General features: G+C 40.6%; 1 long non-coding RNA gene across 1 annotated transcript in view; it reads right to left on the bottom strand.

The window, feature by feature from the left end:
- Nucleotides 1–15,344, bottom strand: part of LOC307039104 — a 514,347-nt gene extending 499,003 nt beyond the window's left edge. Inside the window, exon 1 of the long non-coding RNA XR_013808139.1 lies at nt 15,249–15,344. This is a non-coding gene — a long non-coding RNA (uncharacterized lncRNA). The remainder of the gene's footprint in view (nt 1–15,248) is intronic.
- Between the last annotated feature and the right edge of the window lie 6,495 nt (nt 15,345–21,839).

A 21,839-nucleotide genomic window follows, 5' to 3' on the forward strand; every position in this document is an offset into this window, starting at 1 on the left:
CCTGTCATTCATCTTGTCCTCAGTTCTAAAGCCGCACAATGAAGCAGGAAGTGAAGCCAGGAGCTATGGAAGTGTGCGCCCTGGAGGATTTCACTGAAGCACTTACAGATCTCTGACCTGCCGCCTAGCCTCTGATATGTGAGGTCCTGGCTTCTCAGGACTAATGAATCTGGCTTGCATATCAGACCCGGTGCATGCTATAAACAGGAACATATGACACAATAAGGATATCATTTCCTAATCCAACTTTCTCCTGACCCATTTCAGTGCACAAGGCAGCAAGGGCCTCTGGTTCAAGTGAAAGCAGAAAGATAATGAGGCTTGGGGAGTTACGGATTACATGTAACAGGATGATGTAATCCGGATACAAGAAAAAGGTAACTGTATTCGATTACAATTACATAAAAAAACAGTAATCAGATTACTGTTACATAAAAGAAGAGATTGATAGCAGGATTAAAGCATTACCATACATTCCGAAATAAATGGATATATTACAGGAAGACGTACTGAATGAATTTTCTTTATGGTTTATATTTACGTTAATTCATCTTTATATTAAATGTATTTCTTTTGCAGTAGGTGGACACCTGATTTAGGAAAACAATATATAGTTTGCTTTTGATTAATGTATTAAGCTTAAAAAGCATTTGTGAACTATTAAAGGTCCCATGTCATGCTTTTCTGGTTATTACCCGTCCCCTTCTGCAGACCCGGCTTCATGGGCGGGCCCCATGTTTTAATCAAGGCTGAATTCAACATTTTAATTGTTTTATTATTATGTTTATTGTTGTTATTTGTAGGGCTTTGTCCTAATATTTATTTTTGTTTTAAATGATGTTGAAAGATTAGTTAAATATCATTTTTTTTGTTTGCTATGACATTCTGAATGAAAGGCTGCCGCGAGACTGGTTTTTCGCTGGGTTGAGTCGTGTGGGTGAGATGCGGCACAGCAGCCTGTCAGTTTACTCTTGCTAGGTTAGTTTGGCTGTTATCATTTATATTTATCTGCAACAATGGATATCAGGAAGTGGTTCATGAAAGGAATATTGCAACTCAGCGCCAGATGCAGGCACATTAGAAGACATCAGTTACGTTACCAACGAGCTAGCAAGCCAGGCAGGGACAAGGGAGGCTGGCAATCAATTATATTTTGAAGATAAATTGACTCTCAAGCCGGCTCTCTCACAAAACTCCTGCTCTGTACGCAAGCAGACCACTGCACACGCTCTCTGCCTCGCTCAATCTCTCTCTCCCTTTCTCTCTATCGCTCAACCTCACTCCACATCTCCACCCTGTGTGCGCTCCTTAAGTTTGCCTGTGTGCTTTGCCAACAAAACCAATCAATGGATGTAGCCCATAATAAGACCGTCAACAGCCTTATTGCAACCTAAAATCCCTCTGTTTTTGTAACAACAATTCACGAGCGCCACCCCCCGCCTCGTTGGAGATTTGTCATTTTCCATTGTTTACTTCCTGGGTACTCTGGCGTGGGGATAACCAGAGGCCACACCCTCTTCCCTTTCACGAAACAAAGCTTCCCAAAACCTTTCAGCGATTCATGCCGGATATGTACAGCGTGGGGCACTGAAGAACGATGCTGTTCCTACTTTCTTTGGACCAGCGGGAGATTCGGGTACACAACCTGTAAATATTCATTGTATTCTTTAACTGACCGCTAACGAAGAGAGTCACATTTTTTACAGGCTCCCACTACCTGTTAGCATCTAGCTCTCCTGCTTACAAACATATAGCCACCCCTGCTTATATATCTTGACGCAGTTTGGCATTGGTGCATGGGACAGTAATTGCCCTAACCTTTTACACTCGAAAATGCCATCAAAAAACCCTGGGGATTATGTGCTACTTCAGAGAGCTAATACACAGATAACAGATCTTAAGAAGGACATCCGATGGCTTTCTGACGAGCTGAAAGAAAAAGACTCTCTCATGTCCAGTCTCATGGAGGTGGCATTGGTGCAGTCTAAACAGCTTGTCTCCTTCAGTACAACTATCCATGACACAGTTCTGTGGGATCCTTCCACCTATCCACGGCCCTCCGACTCCTCGAAGTCTGGCCATCAGCAGTCGTGGTCTGAGGTGGTGCGCAGGAGCTTATTGAATGGGGAGACTTCGCCTACGCCTTCAGAACCGCTTCACGACCCTTTGGCACTGACCCGTCCAGATGATCCGGTCCATCCAGCTGATGCTTCCACTGTGAAGTCAACTCGGCGTCCCTCATCCCGTCTGGCGACCTCCTCACGTCGTAAACTCCTCAAAGAGGCCGTGCTGAGACACTCTGGAAGTTTTCCAGGCCCTGAGCTAGCAAGGAAATCCTCTCCCAGCCCAGCTGTTACTGTCTCAACACTCTCCTGCTCGGTCACCACAACCTCAATCACCAGCACCTCCTCGTCCCCTTTTCACCCCAACCACATTCCATAACCAGAAACATCAGATTCTTCAATGCAGCCACACGCTGCCTCCCTGGAGCCACAGTCCCGGTAATCCTGGATAAACTCCCGGGGCTGCTGCACTCACTCCCATCATCTGTCAATAGACTAATTGTCCACGTTGGCTCGAATGACACAGCCCGCCAACAGTCAGAGCTGACAAAAAATGATTTTGAGAAACTTTTTAATCTTCTACGGAGCTGTGAAAAGTCGGTTTTTATCTCAGGTCCGATCCCAACACTGGCCCGCGGAGCAGGGCGTTTCAGTAGGATCCTCAGCCTCCACACCTGGCTCCAATCCGCCTGCAGAGCTCACGATTTAGGTTTTATTGACAATTTTAATCTATTCTGGGACCGACCCGCACTCTTCAACACTGATGGAATCCACCCCAGAAGGTTGGGTAGCCGCATGCTTGCGGCTAAAATGCAGCACGCTGTTCAGACATCTCCCTGACTATTTCCACTCCATTTCCACACGCCCCCCTTTCCAGGTGTCATCTCAGGCCACCGTTTTCACTGCTAGAAACATTTCTTCTTCGTCGATGCCGCTGACGCCTGCCATCTCGTTCTCTGGCGCCACCCAACGAACAGAGGCTTCTATGCCAGTACAGCGACCCATTTCTGTTTTAAGCAACATACACAGAAGGTTGGTGACTCAGGTTGGAAAAAGAAAGTCCAAAAGCATCTGTTTGAGTTTGTCAAATTTAACAGAAGTTCCATGGTTCCACGGTCTATCACGGGCGGTCAGAGTGATAGTATATCAAACACATTTAAACTGGCTCTATTAAATGTCAGGTCTTTAGCAGGTCAATCATTTTTAATCAATGATGTTATCACCCAGCATAATCTGGATTTTATGTTTTTAACTGAAACTTGGTTAGACCAAAAATAACAAAAAAGCTGAACGCAGGTGGAGAAAAACAAATCTCCAGGTTTACTTCGAAATATGTAAAGAGAGACTCTGCGTCTATAATCAGGAAATAAAAAAGGGCACGACAGTCTTTATTTTCTGACATCATTACCAAAAATAAAAACAACTCACGTGCTTTGTTTGCTACCGTCGACAGACTAACTAACCCCCCAGTGTCAGTAGCTCCAGAATTTCTATCCACCAGGGCCTGCAATGAATTTGCCTCCTTCTTTACTGACAAAATCATGCAAATTAGACAGGCAGTCAGTGCCTCTGCATCAGGTACAGCAAATGTTTTGTCCCTGTGTCCACCTAAAGCCAATCCAGACATCATGTCACAATTCCGTCTGATAAATGCTAAAGACCTGGAAGACATTATTCAACATCTGAAATCCTCCTCCTGTAGCCTCGATATTATTCCGACAGATGTTTTCCCTGCATGGCCTCAGATATACTACACATAGTAAACAACTCTCTTCAATCAGATGTATTTCGACAAGCCCTGAAAACTGCACTAATTAAACCGCTCCTAAAAAAGCATAACTTAGACACAACCGTAATGAATAATTACAGCCCAATATCAAACCTTCCTTTTTTAAGCAAATTGATTGAAAAAGTTGCTTTTCAACAGTTGAGTCATTTCATGTTTTTAACTGACGGTTTTGATGTGCTTCAGTCGGGCTTTAGAACTAACCACAGCACTGAAACTGCACTTGTAAAGGTCTTAAATGACATTCATTTAAACACAGACAGTGGCAGAATATCAGTCTTAGTATTATTAGTTCTCAGCGCTGCCTTTGAAACTGTTGAACACAACATATTGTTAGACCGTCTAGAAAACTGGGTGGGAGTTTCATCAACAGCTCTAAATTGGTTTTGTACCTACTTAAAGGACAGAAAAAACGTTGTCTCAATAGGCAACTACACATCAACTTTGACAAATATGTCATGCGGGGTTCCTCAAGGCTTTTTAATATGTATATGAGTAGTATTATTCATGCCGCATCCATCACATTAGTATGCATAAAAAAGTGACATGTGGCCCCGCCCCCAATTATACAAATGCGCTAAGTCCCGCCTCCCATTTGTTCGAGGTGTGATATCCCAAGTAGGGAGGAGGGGTGATGTGTATTCACAGGTGTGAAATGCCCCCACTGTAGCGCCTTATGGTGCCTAATCAAAAAAATGCTGTTTCAATCACATTAGTATGCATACAAAGTGACAGCTGGGGTGCGCCCCCAATTATGCTAATTATGTCCCCCACCGTCCCCCTCACACCCCTTCCTGTCTCCCCCCCGCCCCCTCACCCCCGTCCTTTGACTGTGATGTCAGAAGACAGTGGGGGTGGAGCTAGATAAAAAAAAAAGAAATCCGTGCAGACTAAATAAAAAGCCAGTCATTTCCACTTATTAAGTCACCTTTCAAAAAAGAAAAATGGCCAAGAGACGCATCGATATAGGTTTAATCAGCGAGACGCCTGTGACAACTTACAGCCATCCGGTGGGAGCGCCAATCAAGAAATGGATGCAATATATGTGCCGGGTTCAAACACCTCCGGTCGAGGACCTTGAAGAGAAATGGCTTCTGGAAAATGATATGTTTGGGGATACGTGTTCAGCTATATGGCGAATGAACTGCATTTCTACAATCTGAAGAATGGAGAAACGTATGGACCCCGCAGTGTTAAAGCAACGTTGACCTCAACAGATTGGGCTGTGTTAACTCTGGTGTCTTCCAGAGATCTCCACGCAACCATTGTATCGGAAGAAGTAGTGCATCAAGAAACCACCGTGGAAACATTGGTGTACAAGATATGTGCAACAAAAAGCAAAAAAACGCGAACAAAAAGCGAGATCAAAGAAGAGTTTTCACCGCTACCCCTCAATGTGGAGGAAGAAGAAGAAGGAGATATCCCCCCGCCGCCAGAAGTGAGAAGAGTCCTGACAAGCACCGTCTGGGAAACTAAAAGTGGACCATCTGGGCGATGGTATTACCGCGCAAGCCGTTTGGTGACGCTGGGGAAGGACACCTCTGATGATTTTGTTTTGGAGTATTTCAACTCTACATGTGGGGTTTTTCAAACATCCTTGCGGGTGCCTCTGACTGCTTGGCTGAAAATGATTGATGAAAAATCTACAAAGCTTAAATAACTTTTTAAACAGAGTCAGACATCGAAGGACATTATACAGGTGAAAAAGACTCTCACTTTTGCAGATGACTCCTCCTCCCACTCAGCATAACAAGTTCACACCCTCCTCACCAGATCATTTAAAACTAAGGACCCCTCAAAGAAAAGCATTGTGTTTTCTACCTATGTAAAAGAGCGTCTGGGTTGTCGTACGAAAATGTGTTATCTCTGTATCAAGATGATGTGATAAAAAATTATGCTGCTGTAACGCATTTTGTGAAAGAATACCAACGGTGTGAGAGACGTCATAAAGACACTCATTTTAACCACAGTGTTTGTTCTCTACACATTTTTAAAGATTGTTACAAAATGTAAAAAATAAAAATAAAAAGGTCTGGAGACAAAGTTAATTCAGTTGACTCTGTCTTTATTAGGAAAACAAAAATATAATACAAATGGTTTAGGGGGTAAAATGTAACCATCTTGGACTTAATATTCTAACTCTCCTTATTCTTTTCTTCGTAAGCGGGGCACTCGGAGGTTCTTCCTCCTCTGCGGATATCACTGGCTGTTGCATAATGTGCAATACCTCGTTTCTTCAATAAGGCTTGAAAAACTTTGTTAAAGAATTATTTCCCTGCGTCTGTATCTTTTTAGGAATCTGACTTTTGTGAACTAATGTTTTAATTATTGTATTAACTACAAGGAAGTTTCTTTGAAGAGGGTATTAATAGTTTAAAGATATTAATGCCCCCTTGATCATGTCTTTTCTTTTTAAAAGACTGTTTCTCTAAAAGGCAAGTTTGTGATTTTAACACTTTTTACTGACACTCGGCAGATTTGTGTGTAATTCTCTCACAAAGGAACAGTAAGTCTCTTACTTTTTGGATAGAGTTTTTATGTATGACAACTTTACAACTGGTAGAAAGTTAAGTACTTTTTCTGAACAGATTTTCTTTAAGACTGTGACTCTTCAATCAATCAATCAATCAATGTTTATTTATATAGCCCAATATCACAAATGTTACATTTGTCTCAGTGGACTTCACAGTTTGTACAGAATATCAGTATGACAATACGACACCCTCTGTCCTTAGACCCTCACATCTTACAAGGAAAAACTTCCAGACAAAACCCACAGTTTAAAGGGAAAAATGGGAGAAACCTCAGGGAGAGCAACAGAGGAGGGATCCCTCTCCCAGGACGGACAGACGTGCAATAGATGCCGTGTGTAAATTGAAAAGATAATACATTTGCAACATAGATAGTCCAAATGTTTGGAAATGCATTTGTGTATAATAGGAAGATGAATCCACGAGGATATCCATCCAGGACTTATGATCCAGGACCACAGCCACGACTCAAGATCCAGGACTTGCGATCCATGACACAGGACCGCAGGATCATCCATGACTCCGGATCCCGGCGTATATAGACACCAAAAAGAAAGAAATTTGGGGAAGCTGGGTTAATCGGAACATGAGAGTACACAGGTATAGACAGAGAGAAGGAAGAAGTAAGATGTCCCCAGACAAACTAAGCCTATATCAGCAAAACTAGGGGCTGAATCTAATCAGCCCTAACTATAAGCTTTATGAAAAAGTAAGGTCTTAAGCGCACTCTTAAAAACGGATAGGGTGTCTGCCGCCCGAACACAAACTGGAAGCTGATTCCACAAAAGTGGAGCTTGATAAGAAAAGGCTCTGGCTCCCATTGTACTTTTAGAGACTCTAGGAACAACCAACAACCCTGCATTCTTGGAACGCAATGCCCTAGTAGGACAATAGGGTATAATGAGTTCTTTAAGGTAAGATGGCGCCTGCCCATTAAGGGCTTTGTAGGCGAGAAGAAGAATTTTAAATTATATTCTGTGTTCTATAGGGAGCCAGTGTAAGTCAGCCAGAACAGGAGTAATGTGGTCCCTTTTCCTAACTCTGGGTAGTACACGAGCTGCAGCATTTTGAATCAGCTGAAGCGACTTGACTGACTTCTTGGTACACCCCGATAATAAGGAGTTACAATAATCCAGCCTTGAAGTAACAAATGCATGGACTAGTTTCTCTGCATCGTTTTGAGGCAAGATATGCCTGATTTTTGCAATGTTACGTAGATGGAAGTAGGCGGTCCTTGAAATTGATTTTATGTGGGTGTTCAAGGATAAATCCTGATCAAATATAACACCAAGATTCCTTACAGTCTCACTGGAGGCCAAATTAATGCCATCCATAGTTAGTATATCTTTAGATAATCGGTTTCTTAGATTCTTCGGGCCAAGTACAATAACTTCAGTTTTGGTCGTGTTTAACATGAAAAAATGTAAGGTCATCCACGTCCTTGAGGCAGTCTTGAATTTTATTTAGATGATTAATTTCATCAGGCTTGATTGATAAATATAGTTGAGTATCATCCGCATAACAATGAAAGTTTACAGAATGATTCCTTATAATATTGCCTAACGGAAGCATATATAGTGTGAACAAAATAGGTCCAAGCACTGAGCCCTGTGGCACTCCATGGCTAACTTTGGTTTGCATGGAAGATTCATCGTTGACACGTACAAACTGAGAGCGTTCAGATAGATAGGACCTAAACCAGCCTAAAGCAGTTCCCTGTATGCCAACTAAGTGCTCTAGTCTTTGCAATAGGATATCATGGTCGATAGTATCAAATGCAGCACTAAGATCGAGCAAGACAAGAATAGAGACAAGTCCCTTGTCTGAGGCTATTAGAATGTCATTTGTGACTTTAACCAGAGCTGTCTCTGTGCTATGATGTGTTCTAAAGCCAGACTGAAAATCTTCAAATAAATCATAGTTTTTTAAGTAATCACACAGCTGTTTTGCGACTGCTTTCTCAAGAATTTTTGAGAGTAACGGAAGATTAGAAATAGGTCTATAGTTGGCTAAAACCTCTGGATCGAGGTTGTGCTTTTTAAGAAGCGGTTTTATCACTGCTACTTTGAATGATTGTGGAACATAGCCTGATAATAAAGACATATTCATAATATTTAATAAAGAAGTGCTAATTAATGAAAAAACTTATTTTAACAGCTTAGTTGGAATCGGGTCTAAGATACACGATGATGGTTTAGAAGAGAGAATCATTGAATTTAATTGTTCAAGGTTTATGGCTGAAAAGCATTCTAGTTTACTATCTAGTGTAATATTAGAACTTACGTTTCCGGGAGCTGTTGATAACACTATACTGGTCAAAGGCAAGAGGTCATTGATTTTGTTTCTAAGAGTAACAATTTTATCGTTAAAAAAGCACATAAAATCATTACTGAGTGCTATGGGAATAGAAGGCTCAGTCGAGCTGTGGCTCTCTGTCAGCCTGGCTACAGTGCTGAAAAGAAATCTTGCATTATTCTTATTCTCATCTATTAATGAAGAGTAGTATGCTGCTCTCGCTTTACGCAGTGCTTTCTTATATTCATTGAGAGTAATATGCCAAATTAAACGAGATTCTTCAAGTTTAGTGGAAGGCCATATCCTTTCAAGTTGTCTCGACTTTTGCTTTATTTTGCGGGTTTCGGTATTATGCCATGGAGCTAATCTATGTTGTTTTATTTTCTTCTTTTTCAAAGGAGCAAGAGAGTCTAATTTTATTCGCAGCGCATCTGTAGCACTATCAACAACATGATCAATTTGGGGTGGTGTACATTTTTTATAAGTTTCCTCCTTACATGCAGACATCCTATCGAGTTAAGTATTGGTGGAATCTCTTCCTTAAATTTGGCTATAGCACTAACAGATAGGTTTCTGCTGCAGGAGCTTTTGGCTAATGCTTTGTAGTCTAGTAACAGTACTTCAAAAGTTACTAAGAAATGGTCGGATAAAGCAGGATTATGCGGTTCGACTAATAGTTGCTCAATTTCAATACCATAAGTCAGAACAAGGTCAAGAGTGTGATTATAGCAGTGGGTTGGTTTATTTACACTCTGACAGAAACCAACAGAATCTAATATAGAGTTAAATGCAACAGTAAGGCTATTTTTATCATCGTCAACATGAATATTAAAGTCACCTACGATAATTACTTTATCTGTTTTAAGCACCAAAGCTGATAACAACTCAGAGAATTCTGATAAGAATTCTGAATAAGGACCTGGTGCACGGTACACTGTAACAAATAAGATTGGCTGCAAAGTTTTCCAGGTCGGATGCGTAAGACTAAAAACGAGGCTTTCAAAGGAGGTATAATTTAATTTTTGTTTAGTATTGATAAGTAAACTTGAGTCAAAGATTGCTGCAACTCCACCTCCTCGGCCCGTGCCTCGGGCAATATGAGTATTGATATGGCTGGGTGGAGTGGCCTCATTTATGCTGACATATTCTTCATGTCTCAAACAAGTTTCAGTGAGACAGCATATATCAATATTATAATCTGATATTAAATCATTTACCAATATTGCTTTAGATGCTAGAGATCTTATGTTTAAGAGACCACATTTAATCTTCCTGTTTTGTTGCACTGTAGTAGTTGTTACATTTACTTTTATTAGGTTATTATGTATGACACCTCTATTAGGTTTTACCTTAAATTGTCCTTGGGCAGACACACACACCGTTAATATTGGGTATTTTATTGGGTTCGGGATTCCTATGGATGACTGCCTAGGAGAGAGACTCTTAACACACCATCCCCCCGAGAGCCAGACATACTCATCCCCTTTTCAATGCCCCCCTGCAGCAGCTCAGGTGTGAAACCCCGATACAGAATGTCAGTCACTGTGTAAAACTTTTATTTTCTTAAAGACTTCGACTCTAAAAGGCACATTTGTGATTTTAACACTGTTTCGATGAAACAATGCAGTCTTGATAACTTGACTTGACTAACATTACTTTTTTAAATATATGTTTTTTAGATGCTTTACATTGATTTCTTTCATGTTATTTTAACACAACATTACTTTTTAGATTTGTGTGTGTAATCATATCCGTTATCCTGGTGATAATAAGGGTAGGCTACATCAGACTTGTTTTTTCTCAGATCGATGGCTAGTTTTCAACGGTCGTCTTAGTGGGGTCCTTCGTTTTAGATGATTTGCTGAGTGGGGTGGGACTTATTGCGTTGAGTGGGGGGAGTCATCTGTAGAATTGAGAGTTTTTTCACCAGTATAATGTCCCTCGCTGTTTGACTCTTTTAAAAAAGTTCTTTTTCATCCATCATTTTCAACCAAGCAGCAAGAGGTCAAATTAAAGAACAAGTAATAGTTTGTCACGATTTTACGGGAAATAGTCAGAGCGCGATGTCACATCTTAAAGACAGCTTGAACTGGATAAATGGTTAGTCTTTTTCAAACATACCGTACGTTCTGCATGTTAGTATATCTGGCCAATCGGTTTAGAACCTACTGCCCTAGACGCATGACTTCAATAGGGAAGTCACGCTTTGGGAAGAGGTGTTTCATTTCACAGATCCACCTTGATTCTTGTTGTGCTGGCTGAAGGAAGAGGGACGGGGGAGGAAAATTCAGAGGATGAAGAAGCAGAAAAATAACTTGTTTGTAAAACGGACAGCACGTCAGTTTCAAGAAAGATGATACCGTGTTTATGCATGACATGCAAAATATCTTGAAGCCCTACAACAACAACAAAAAAGGTACAAGTACGGTACAAAAAGTAGGTACAAAAAGTCATAATATTGTATAATGTATTAGTTGCATGTTGTATTTTTTGCTAAAAATCACTATGTAGTTTTTCAAAAATATAATGGAAAAAGGAGAGAAAGACAAAAACAAAATATCACAGTACGTTGAAAAAATATGAAAAAAGTAATGTTGTGTTAAAATAACATGAAAGAAATCAAAGTAAAGCATCTAAAAAACATATATTTAAAAAATTAATGTTAGTCAAGTCAAGTTATCAAGACTGCATTGTTTAATCGAAACAGTGTTAAAATCACAAACTTGCCTTTTAGAGAAACAGAAAGAAACCAAATTCCTTACAAATTAATGAATATTTTACCAGGTTATAAAGTTTTGCATCCATTAAAGTGTAACTAAAAGCATCTTAGTAACACAAGAAAAGAGAGCAAAGCATTGATGTCAACAAAACTGGATTACTCCATTGAAATAGTGTTAAAATCAAAAGTGCCTTTAAAGAAAATGTATTCAGACAAAGTATTTTATTTTCAAAAATGTTTAAGGTTTTGCATACATAAAAGTGTATCCTACAGTTCCTTTGTGAGATAATTAAACACACAAATCCAAAAAGTAATGTTGTGTTAAAATAACCTGAAAGAAATCAATGTAAAGCATCTAAAAAGAATATATTTTAAAAAGTAATGTTAGTCAAGTCAAGTTATCAAGACTGCATTGTTTCATCGAAATAGTGTTAAAATCACAAATTTGCCTTTTAGAGTCACAGTCTTTAAGAAAATAAAAGTTTTACACAGTGACTGACATTCTGTATGGGGGTTTCACACCTGAGCTGCTGCAGGGGGTCGTTGAAAAGGGGATGAGTATGTCTGGCTCTCTGGGGGATGGTGTTTTAAGAGTCACAGTCTTAAAGAAAATCTGTTCAGAAAAAGAACTTAACTTTCTACCAGTTGTAAAGCTGTCATACATAAAAACTCTATCCAAAAAGTAAGAGACTTACTGTTCATTTGTGAGAGAATTACACACAAATCTGCCGAGTGTCAGTAAAAAGTGTTAAAATCACAAACTTGTAGAGAAACAGTCTTTAAAAAAAAAAAAGACATGATCAAGGGGGCATTAAGATCTTTAAACTATTCATACCCTCTTCAAAGAGACTTCCTTGTAGTTAATAAAATAATTAAAACATTAGTTCACAAAAGTCAGATTCCTAAAAAGATACAAACAGACGCAGGGAAATAATTCTTTAACAAAGTTTTTCAAGCCTTATTGAAGAAACGAGGTATTTCACATTATGCAACAGCCAGTGATATCTGCAGAGGAGGAAGAACCTCCGAGTGCCCCGCTTACGAAGAAAAGAATAAGAAGGGTTAGAATATTAAGTCCAAGATGGTTACATTTTACCCCCTCAACCATTTGTATTATATATATTTTTTCCTAATAAAGACAAAGTCACCTGAATTAATTTTTTCTCCAGACCTTTTTATTTTAATTTTTTACATTTTGTAACAATCTTTAAACATTTGTAGAGAACAAACACTGTGGTTAAAATGAGTGTCTTTATGACGTCTCTCACACCGTTGGTATTTTTTCACAAAATTCGTTACAGCAGCATAATTTTTTATCACATCATCTTGAGACAGAGATAACACATTTTCGTAAGACAACCCAGACGCTCTTTTAAATAGGTAGAAAACACAATGCTTTTCTTTGAGGGGTACTTAGTTTTAAATGATCTGGTGAGGAGGGTGTGACTTGTTATGCTGAGTGGGAGGAGGAGTCATCTGCAAAAGTGAGAGTCTTTTTCACCTGTATAATGTCCATCGATGTCTGACTCTGTTTAAAAAGTTCTTTAAGCTTTGTAGATTTTTCATCAATCATTTTCAGCCAAGCAGTCAGAGGCACCCGCAAGGATGTTTGAAAAACCACACATGTAGAGTTGAAATACTTCAGCGTCACCAAACGGCTTGCGCGGTAATACCATCGCCCAGATGGTCCGCTTTTAGTTTCCCAGACGGTGCTTGTCAGGACTCTTCTCACTTCTGGCGGCGGGGGGATATCTCCTTCTTCTTCTTCCTCCACATTGAGGGGTAGCGGTGAAAACTCTTCTTTGATCTCGCTTTTTGTTTGCGTTTCTTTGCTTTTTGTTGCACATATCTTGTACACCAATGGTTCCACGGTGGTTTCTTGATGCAATACTTCTTCAGATACAATGGTTGCTTGGAGATCTCTGGAAGACACCAGAGTTAACACAGCCCAATCTGTTGAGGTCAACGTCGCTTTAACACTGCGGGGTCCATACGTTTCTCCATTCTTCAGATTGTAGAAATGCAGTTCATTCGCCATATAGCTGAACACGTGCCCCAAACATTTTCATTTTCCAGAAGCCATTTCTCTTCAAGGTCCTCAACCGGAGGTGTTTGAACCCGGCACATATATTGCATCCGTTTCTTGATTGGTGCTCCCACCGGATGGCTGTATGTTGTCACAGGCGTCTCGCTAATTAAACCCATATCGATGTGTCTCTTGGCCATTTTTCTTTTTTGAAAGTTGACTTAATGAGTGGAAATGAGTGGCTTTTTATTTAGTCTGCACGGATTTCTTTTTTTTTGATCTAGCTCCACCCCCACTGTCTTCTGACATCACAGTCAAAGGACGGGGGTGAGGGTCGGGGGGAGACAGGAAGGGGTGTGAGGGGGACGGTGGCGGACATCATTAGCATAATTGGGGGCGGGCCCCACCTGTCACTTTTTATGCATACTAATGTGATTGAAACAGCATTTTTTTATTAAGCACCATAAGGCGCTACAGTGGGGGCATTTCACACCTGTGAATACACATCACCCCTCCTAACAACGGATCTCACACCTACTTGGGATATCTTACCTACTTGGGATATCACACCTCGGACAAATGGGAGGCGGGACTTAGCTCATTTGCATAATTGGGGGCGGGGCCACCTTTCACTTTTTTATGCATACCAATGTGGTGGATGCGGCATGAATAATACTACTTATATGCTACCTCTGGCTGAAATTATTAAAAAGAGCTATCTAAGCTATCAGATCTATGCAGACGACACCCAGATTTATTTTAAAATCACACCAGGAGACTATTCTCCGATTAGAACACTGAGCAAGTGCATTGAGCAAATCACTGACTGGATACTCAGAACTTTCTCCAACTAAACAAACAAAAAACTGAGATCATTGTTTTTGGAGCAAAAGAAGGACCGATTAAAAGTAATCGCAGAGCTTCAGTCAGCAGACTACAAAACCACTAATAAAGCCAGAAATCTAGGTGTAGTGATGGACTCAGACCTGAATTTTAACAGTTACATTACAACAGTCATTAGGTCTGTTTATTATCACCTGAAGAATATATAGAGGATTAAAAAACTAATGTCACAACAGGACTTAGAAAAGCTTGTCCATGCTTTTATCTTTAGTAGACTCGACTACTGCAATAGTGTATTCACAGGGCTGACAAAAAAATCCATCAGCTGGAGCTGATTCAGAACGCTGCTGCTCGAGTACTCACTGACACTAGAAAAGTGGATCACATCACTCCTGTTCTGAAATCTCTACATTGGCTTCCAGTCGGCCAAAGAATAGATTTTAAAGAACTATTGCTAGTTTTTAAATCATTACATGGTTTAGGACCAAAGTATATTGTTGAACTCCTGCATAATTACGAGCCATCAAGGTGCCTCAGGTCTCCTGGGACGGGTCTGCTATCGGTTCCGAGAGTAAAAACAAAACATGGAGAGACAGCATTTAGCTATTATGCCCCGACGCTCTGGAATAAACTACCCAAATCATGCACGTCTGCAGAAACGCTTACTATTTTTAAATCAAGACTAAAAACATATCTCTTTGGCTGCTTTTAATTGAGATGATCATATTCGAACGACAGTATGCCTTTTAAACATGTATTGTATACCTGTGGTGTTTATTTAAATTATTTTATTATCTTTGCTTTGTAATGCCTGTTGTAAAAGGCCATTGTATATGTGTTTTTACTGTATGTATTCCTAAAAAGTATTTTAATTAGTTTTGTAAAGCACTTTGAATTGTCGCATACAGAAAAGTGCTATATAAATAAACTTGCCTTGCCTTGCCTATTCATATACGTGAATAATACACATACTTTACAGAGATACTGTATGAGAAACCAATGTGAGTTTGGAAAATTGCACAGTTTAAATCTATTTTAGTATACCTCAACAATGGAATTATGATCAGTAGAAATGGCCATGACATGGGACCTTTAATGTTACTACATTTTAGATATGAAGTATGTTGGTTTCTTCTTTTTCTAAGGTTAACATTGTTACATATACTTAAGTAAAAAACATCTTATTGTTATTTATTTTCCCTATTTTTTATTTGCATTGCATTTTATATTGAGGTAATCCAACAGTAACAGAAAGTAATCAGATTACATTCCTTTATATTGTGATACTCAGATTATGTTACTGGTTAGATGTTTTGACACGTAACTATTTATTGTAACAGATTACATGTTTAAAGTAACCCTCCCACCCTTGCAGATAATAATAATATCACAAAGTACTTAATATGATACTCATACCGTCTACAAATTGTACAGAATTCTGCTGCAAGACTGTTAACCAGGTCCACAATTTTTTAAATCCTTACATTGGCTCCCAACTCGTTTTAGAATTGATTTTAAGGTTCTGATTATTACATATAGAGCCCTGCGTGGAAATGCACCGGAATATATAAGTGACCTTCTCCATCCTTACATCGCCAGTAGGTCATTTAGGTCTTCAGACCAGGGCCTACTGGCTGTCCCACGGTCTTGTCTAAAAACTAAAGGTGACCGTGCCTTTCAGGTGGTGCTCCAACACTGTGGAACTCTCTCCCTATAGTCATCCGCTCTGCAGTCTCTGTAGAAGCTTTTTAAAAACTACTGAAGACCCATCTTTTTACATTGGCTTTTATTTCTATTTGAAATGTGTGTGATGTGTTCTGTTATTATGTTTGTTCCTTTCAGGATTCCACGTGGTTTGTGTTTGTTTTTATGTTGATTTTAAATGTATGCCTCATGTGGTTATTGTATTCATGTTTCTGTGGTCTTTATTTTAACTTTTGTTCTTACTTGTGAAGCACTTTGTGAATTCTATTTCGGTGAAAGTTGCAATAATACATAAATGTACTATTATTATTATTATTACACAGTTCACACTAAAATTTGCTCAACTCTTTTTCGACCAAAGTTAATATTGTGTAAAGAATGCTCGTCAGCAGTGTGTGATGTCATGATAAAGGAACTCATAGCCGTGGGAACATGTTTCAAATGGGGGGTGCTGTGGGGATCACATCCTCTAGGGGGGTCAGAGGGGAAGATTTTTTTTCAACATTATAAAGTAAAATGCTTCAATCTGGTGCACTTTGAGCTGAATTGCCAGAGACTAGATCTAAGGGGTACAACTCTAAACACCCATATCGAAAAGATCGGTTTACATTTTAATAATCAAATAAGTATGTGGACATAACCAATAACCTAACATAGCCAATAACAAGTAAATGTAACTTATTTTATTTTTGTTGTTCATTTATTTCTTATTTTACCAGTTAACATTTATTTATTTATGCATATTCTTTAATCTCTCCAGATTTAAACAATATTTCTGCTTTAATGTCCTATAGTATGCACTGGAATGATTTCAAACCTGTTTTTATTTATCCCAATAATTATAAAGGTGTGCCTTGGAAATATTTGTTTACATAAATTGTTAACAAACCGTTTGAGACCCTCTGAGATAACTTAGACTAAAGTGAACTATCTAAACACTCAGTCATTTACCTCACTGAGCCTCTCAGTCTGTCTGGCTATCAGTCCTGTCCAGACAGCTGATATATTTCCTGTGTGTGAGCTGCGGGCGCCTGATAAGCCAACATCCCCCACTTTCATCGTACAGGGCAAATGGAAACTGTAACCGGGGTGAAAAGGGTGTTATCTTTACTTAATTATGAATGTTCTTACATCAGGGCTGAAAATTCGTTTTTTTGTATTATATTTCCATTTAATCTTGTGGACGTGCAGATTCCCTGTCCTCCATCAGGGAGTGCTGCAGCACCCTCAGCACCCCTACTTCCCACGGCCCTGAAGGAACTTGTTCACTTTCCTGTGTTTTCACACTGTGGAGGCCTCACTCCATTACATTACATGTTACTAGTTAGACGCTTTTATCCAAAGCGACTTACATACTCAATACTGTGGGCAATCCCCACAGGAGCAATTTGGGATGAAGTGTCTTGCCCAGGGACACAACGACATGCTGACTGCAGTGGGGTTTGAACCTGTGCTCCCTTGATCCCAACACCAACGCTCTATCCACTGCACCACACGACTCAGTTTGAATCAGAAACACTGAATCTCCAGTCTTGTGTAAGAGAGTTACTCCTCCGTGTCCTCCATGTTTTGTGGTGTCTGCAGTGCAGAGTCCTAACATCCACTTGTGTTGTCTTCACAGATAAATATTACCATACTGTAGATTTTCTCTCCCACTCACTCTCTGATTCTGTAAACGCAGTCTCGTAATAAAAACAACATTCGGCATGATGAATGCGCATGAGCACTTAGAGCAGGGGTGCCCAACCTTTTTTGAACCAAGAGCTACTTTTAAAGTTGCCAGTCTGCCGAGATCTACCAGTCCAAATAGAGAGTTGGGGGGGGGGGGGGGGGCGAACTGTCAACTGGGGGGGAGCCTTGCTGCGGGGACACGGTGGACCTCTTTTGGGTCAACTTCAATGATGCCTTTCAAAAACATAAAAAATTAAGGGCGGTGACGGCCGTCAGCGAATTGAGCTGCTCCTTGACGACCAGCTGTTCTGTGATTCTCCAGATTCTACAGATGGCCAGTCCGCGGAGGGTGGAAAATACATAGGCTACCGGAAGTAAAAAAAGACGTGCAACGGGACGGTGTTCCCATGGGAAACAAAACTTAAAATATTAAATGAAACAATCTCATCTTTTAAAATTCACAACTTATTATGAATTAAACATTCACGAACTTATAATTACGTATTCACATGTTTAACTGTTGCATATGCACGCAACAAACAGAAGAGCCTAGGGCATAATTAGGAGGGAATTCCGTCTTTGCACCGTTTTGAAATGCCGCTCTAAATGACCCCTCTTCGATAAAGCCACGCTCGCATTGCAGATGAGACAGATGGACTTTGAATTGGAATAAACTAAAAAATAATCATCTTCCCACTCGGAGTGAAAATGATATATTTTGGGCTTTTTTGCTTCTGCCATAATTGCGGTCTTGTGTGTGTGCGGACTGTCACTCCTCTTGACACGGAAAACGTCAGCGAACTAGTGCCCACTGCCAACCAGCCACGCCCCGACACATGGGGTCACGCCAATCACAAAGCTTTGATGCGTTCAACTTCAAGTGCATTATTCTGGCACAGGAAGATTATGTTATAGGACATTAACGATAAAACAGAATATTGTTGTTCTATTTTTAGACACATCTCGTGATCGACTGGGAATCTCCCTGCGATCGACCGGTCGATAGCGCTCGACTGGTTGGGCACCCCTGACTTATGCTGTGTTCACACTGGACGCAATGCAAATATTCGCATCGTTCCAATCGCGCAAGTTTCACCGCGGCTTGCAGTTTGTTTTATCACGTCATTCAAAACAGACATACCTTTGAGGCGCCGCGCCGTTGACGGACAGTTGAGGTTGTTTACAATTCCATGCAAGATCGTTTTGGTTATTTCTGTCCTTGACTATGGAGGATATAATAAATATTGCTGCTTTGTACATTCTGTGGAAGTCCTACAAACGTAGCAACAAACGCCGTCGTGTCTGGGTTTTTATTGTCCTCCAAGCCAGTTCCTTTTTGTTGCGGTCCCGGTAGATATACAAAATTGTATCGTAAATCTCCGGGAACCCACTCACAGCCACAACGATCATCTCTTCCATCTTTACAACTGATCAACAGCAGGACGTCAGAGGGACGTCAGAGGGAATCCCAAAACTGGTTGGCTTTCGCGAGAACGCGTCACGTGAATTTGACGCTCGAGTTGAAAAAATGTAACTCTCGCGTTTGACGCAGCCCACTTCAACCACCGCTTAATGAACGCTGTCGGAGCAAATTTGCGTCTGTCCGCGTCTCTGGATTGACTTTACATGTAATCGCGCGGCCCCCAAAAATTGCATTGTGTCCCGTGTGAACGCAACATTAAAGCTGACACCAGGATCAGATAGAGCCAAAGCAGTTGAGTGTTGAAGAAAAGCCAATGGAGGATGGGAGAAAAGCTAAGCAATTCGGCAGCATAACGTTCTTTGGACATTGGTGATTACAGTGGCGAGCCGTGACTTTTATACCTAGGCCCTCTGACCCTCCCCCTTCCCTAAAAAAAAAGAAAAAAAGAAGAGTTATACCTGATACAATTATTACGTCACAGCGCATACTTCAGCGGAATATCAAAACAACGGCCCAGGGTGCAAAACGCATTAATGACAGCGACCCTCTACCACACAAAACAACACCATTTATATAAACACCTATCATGACAGGGCACTGACAGCCAAGTAACAATTACAAATGAATGAAGTCGGCACGGCGGCCCACATTGAAAATGACTTACCCCGGGATTCCACCGGGTCCGGCTGCGCCGCCGTTTTGGTCCGACCTCCTCCAGCGCCATACCCAACCGGGCGCGTTTCAGAAGCGGAGCGTCTTGCGTGACGGCTCGCAGTTTTTCATGATTTGGGCATATTTCCTGGACAGGCTACTTTGTACAGACAAAGTTAATAATAATTGTAATAGTCCTGTTATAAACGACATGAGTCAAAGATGTGTTGCTGTATTTTAGTGGTAAACAAATGCATTCATCATCATAATTATTCTATATATAATTTACACAGTGCCTGTAAACCAGAGGAGAACGCTGGCCTTTATTCTCCTACTTGAAAGACTACGGAGTGATAGGGTCTGCAAAATGTGTTTACTTTGGGGATTGACTGGATGCTATGACCGGTCCACTTCCTGCCCGGCGCTATGCAACGCCTCACGTCGCGTCGAAAATAGACCAGCCACCTATTTTTAGCGGAGCCCAGTTCCGAGACGCTTCTGGGACGCTTCTGGGATGCTTCTAGCCGTAACGTGGCGCGTCTGGTGGAATATCACCCATTGATTAGAGTGGCCGCGATCGCTGTGAACGCCGCGGCGCAGCCGTAACGCGGCCGTAACGTGGCGCAGACGGACCCGGTGGAATCTAGGGGTTAGGCCTACCTTTGCTGATCCTTTGCCACTCCAATTTATCATTGTAACTCAATCTTGAAAATTACTCGGTTAATAATTTCGCAACGATGTGATCACTATCACTGACATGAGCCATCATGAACGAACATATGCTAATCATAAATCTATCGATCATAAATCTTTCGATTCGATTTATGATTAGAAAATTATAAAAGTAGGGTAGACATGTGGATATTTTCCGGCTGAACAAAACTTGCATTATTCTAACAGGTTCGTTATCCTCAGACCTTATTTCGAGCTATTTTCCAAAATCCTATGGAGAAACCCCTTTGTTTTTTTGACGAGGGAACCCATGCGCAGCTTACTTCCGGGTTTTAGGACACGTCACTGCACCACTCTATGTGTGTTTCTCAATGTCGAGGATGCTTCCTTGGTAGGACAAGTCCCTCCGAGTCAAGTCCTTCAGAAGCGATGCAAGAATCCTTAGCCTCGGAAAAGTTCTCCCCCCCCAAACTGATACTTTTGTTTTACCAACAGAGAATCAAACATTCCATCAGCAAGACTTAACAAGTTACCTTTCTTGAAGAGAATCAGGCTCCAGAGGGCCTTTTATACGGTGGCCGACAGGTGTAAACGCTTCACAACGGCTGAAAACATTTCCATTGGAGAATCGCGCTGCAGTTTAAAAAACGATGCACATAAAAAAACACAAATGTGCCAAAACCCATGCAAATTAAGAAACACCTTCACCAAGATGCACACACATGCACAGTGTTATTAAAAGCGCTGCAAATACAAAACGCTGCAAGAAGCTCAAAACACAATGGAAACCAGGGGATACAGAATACAGTTTGATATAAAAACATTAATGCTCAATAAAGATGTTTTATATACTTAAAGATATTGAAGATTTGTAGGGTTTTTTACTGTAAAACAGGGCATAACTTAACCTTAACTTAAAGGGGACCTATCATGCAAAATGCACTTTTGTATGTCTTTTATACATACATACAGTATGTGTCCCCGGTGTGTCAGGGAGCTCACGCAACGTCAGAAAATAAAACCTTCTCTCTTTTCTCTAAAAACGGGGGTACAACGGAGCTGATCCAGATTTGCGTCCGATAGGACGTAATATCAGAAATGTGGACCCACGCCACTATCAGAAAGTTGCTATCAGAAACAATGCCCGACTGTTTTGGACGTAATATGGTCGGTGTTTAAATTAGCATCGCTAACACTCAGAGCTAACCTGTACTGGAAAGCATGTGTGTGAAGAAGCAGGAAATAAAAAGGAACTTGCCTTGTAACCGGCAAGAGAGAAAGCCTTTGAGCTCCATACTGTTTCAGAAATAATCCTTGATAATCCATGATATGGCGTTTCATCACGGCAGTATTTAGTTTAGAAAGTAGCTGGCGGGTCCCGCATGAGCTCAGCCCCCTCCTTTTTTATTCATATTTTTAATCAACTTTTTATTTTTTTAAAGCTTTATACCCAAA

This window comes from Notothenia rossii (genome assembly GCF_949606895.1).
Source record: "Notothenia rossii genome assembly, chromosome: 5".
Classification (NCBI taxonomy): Eukaryota; Metazoa; Chordata; class Actinopteri; order Perciformes; family Nototheniidae; genus Notothenia; species Notothenia rossii.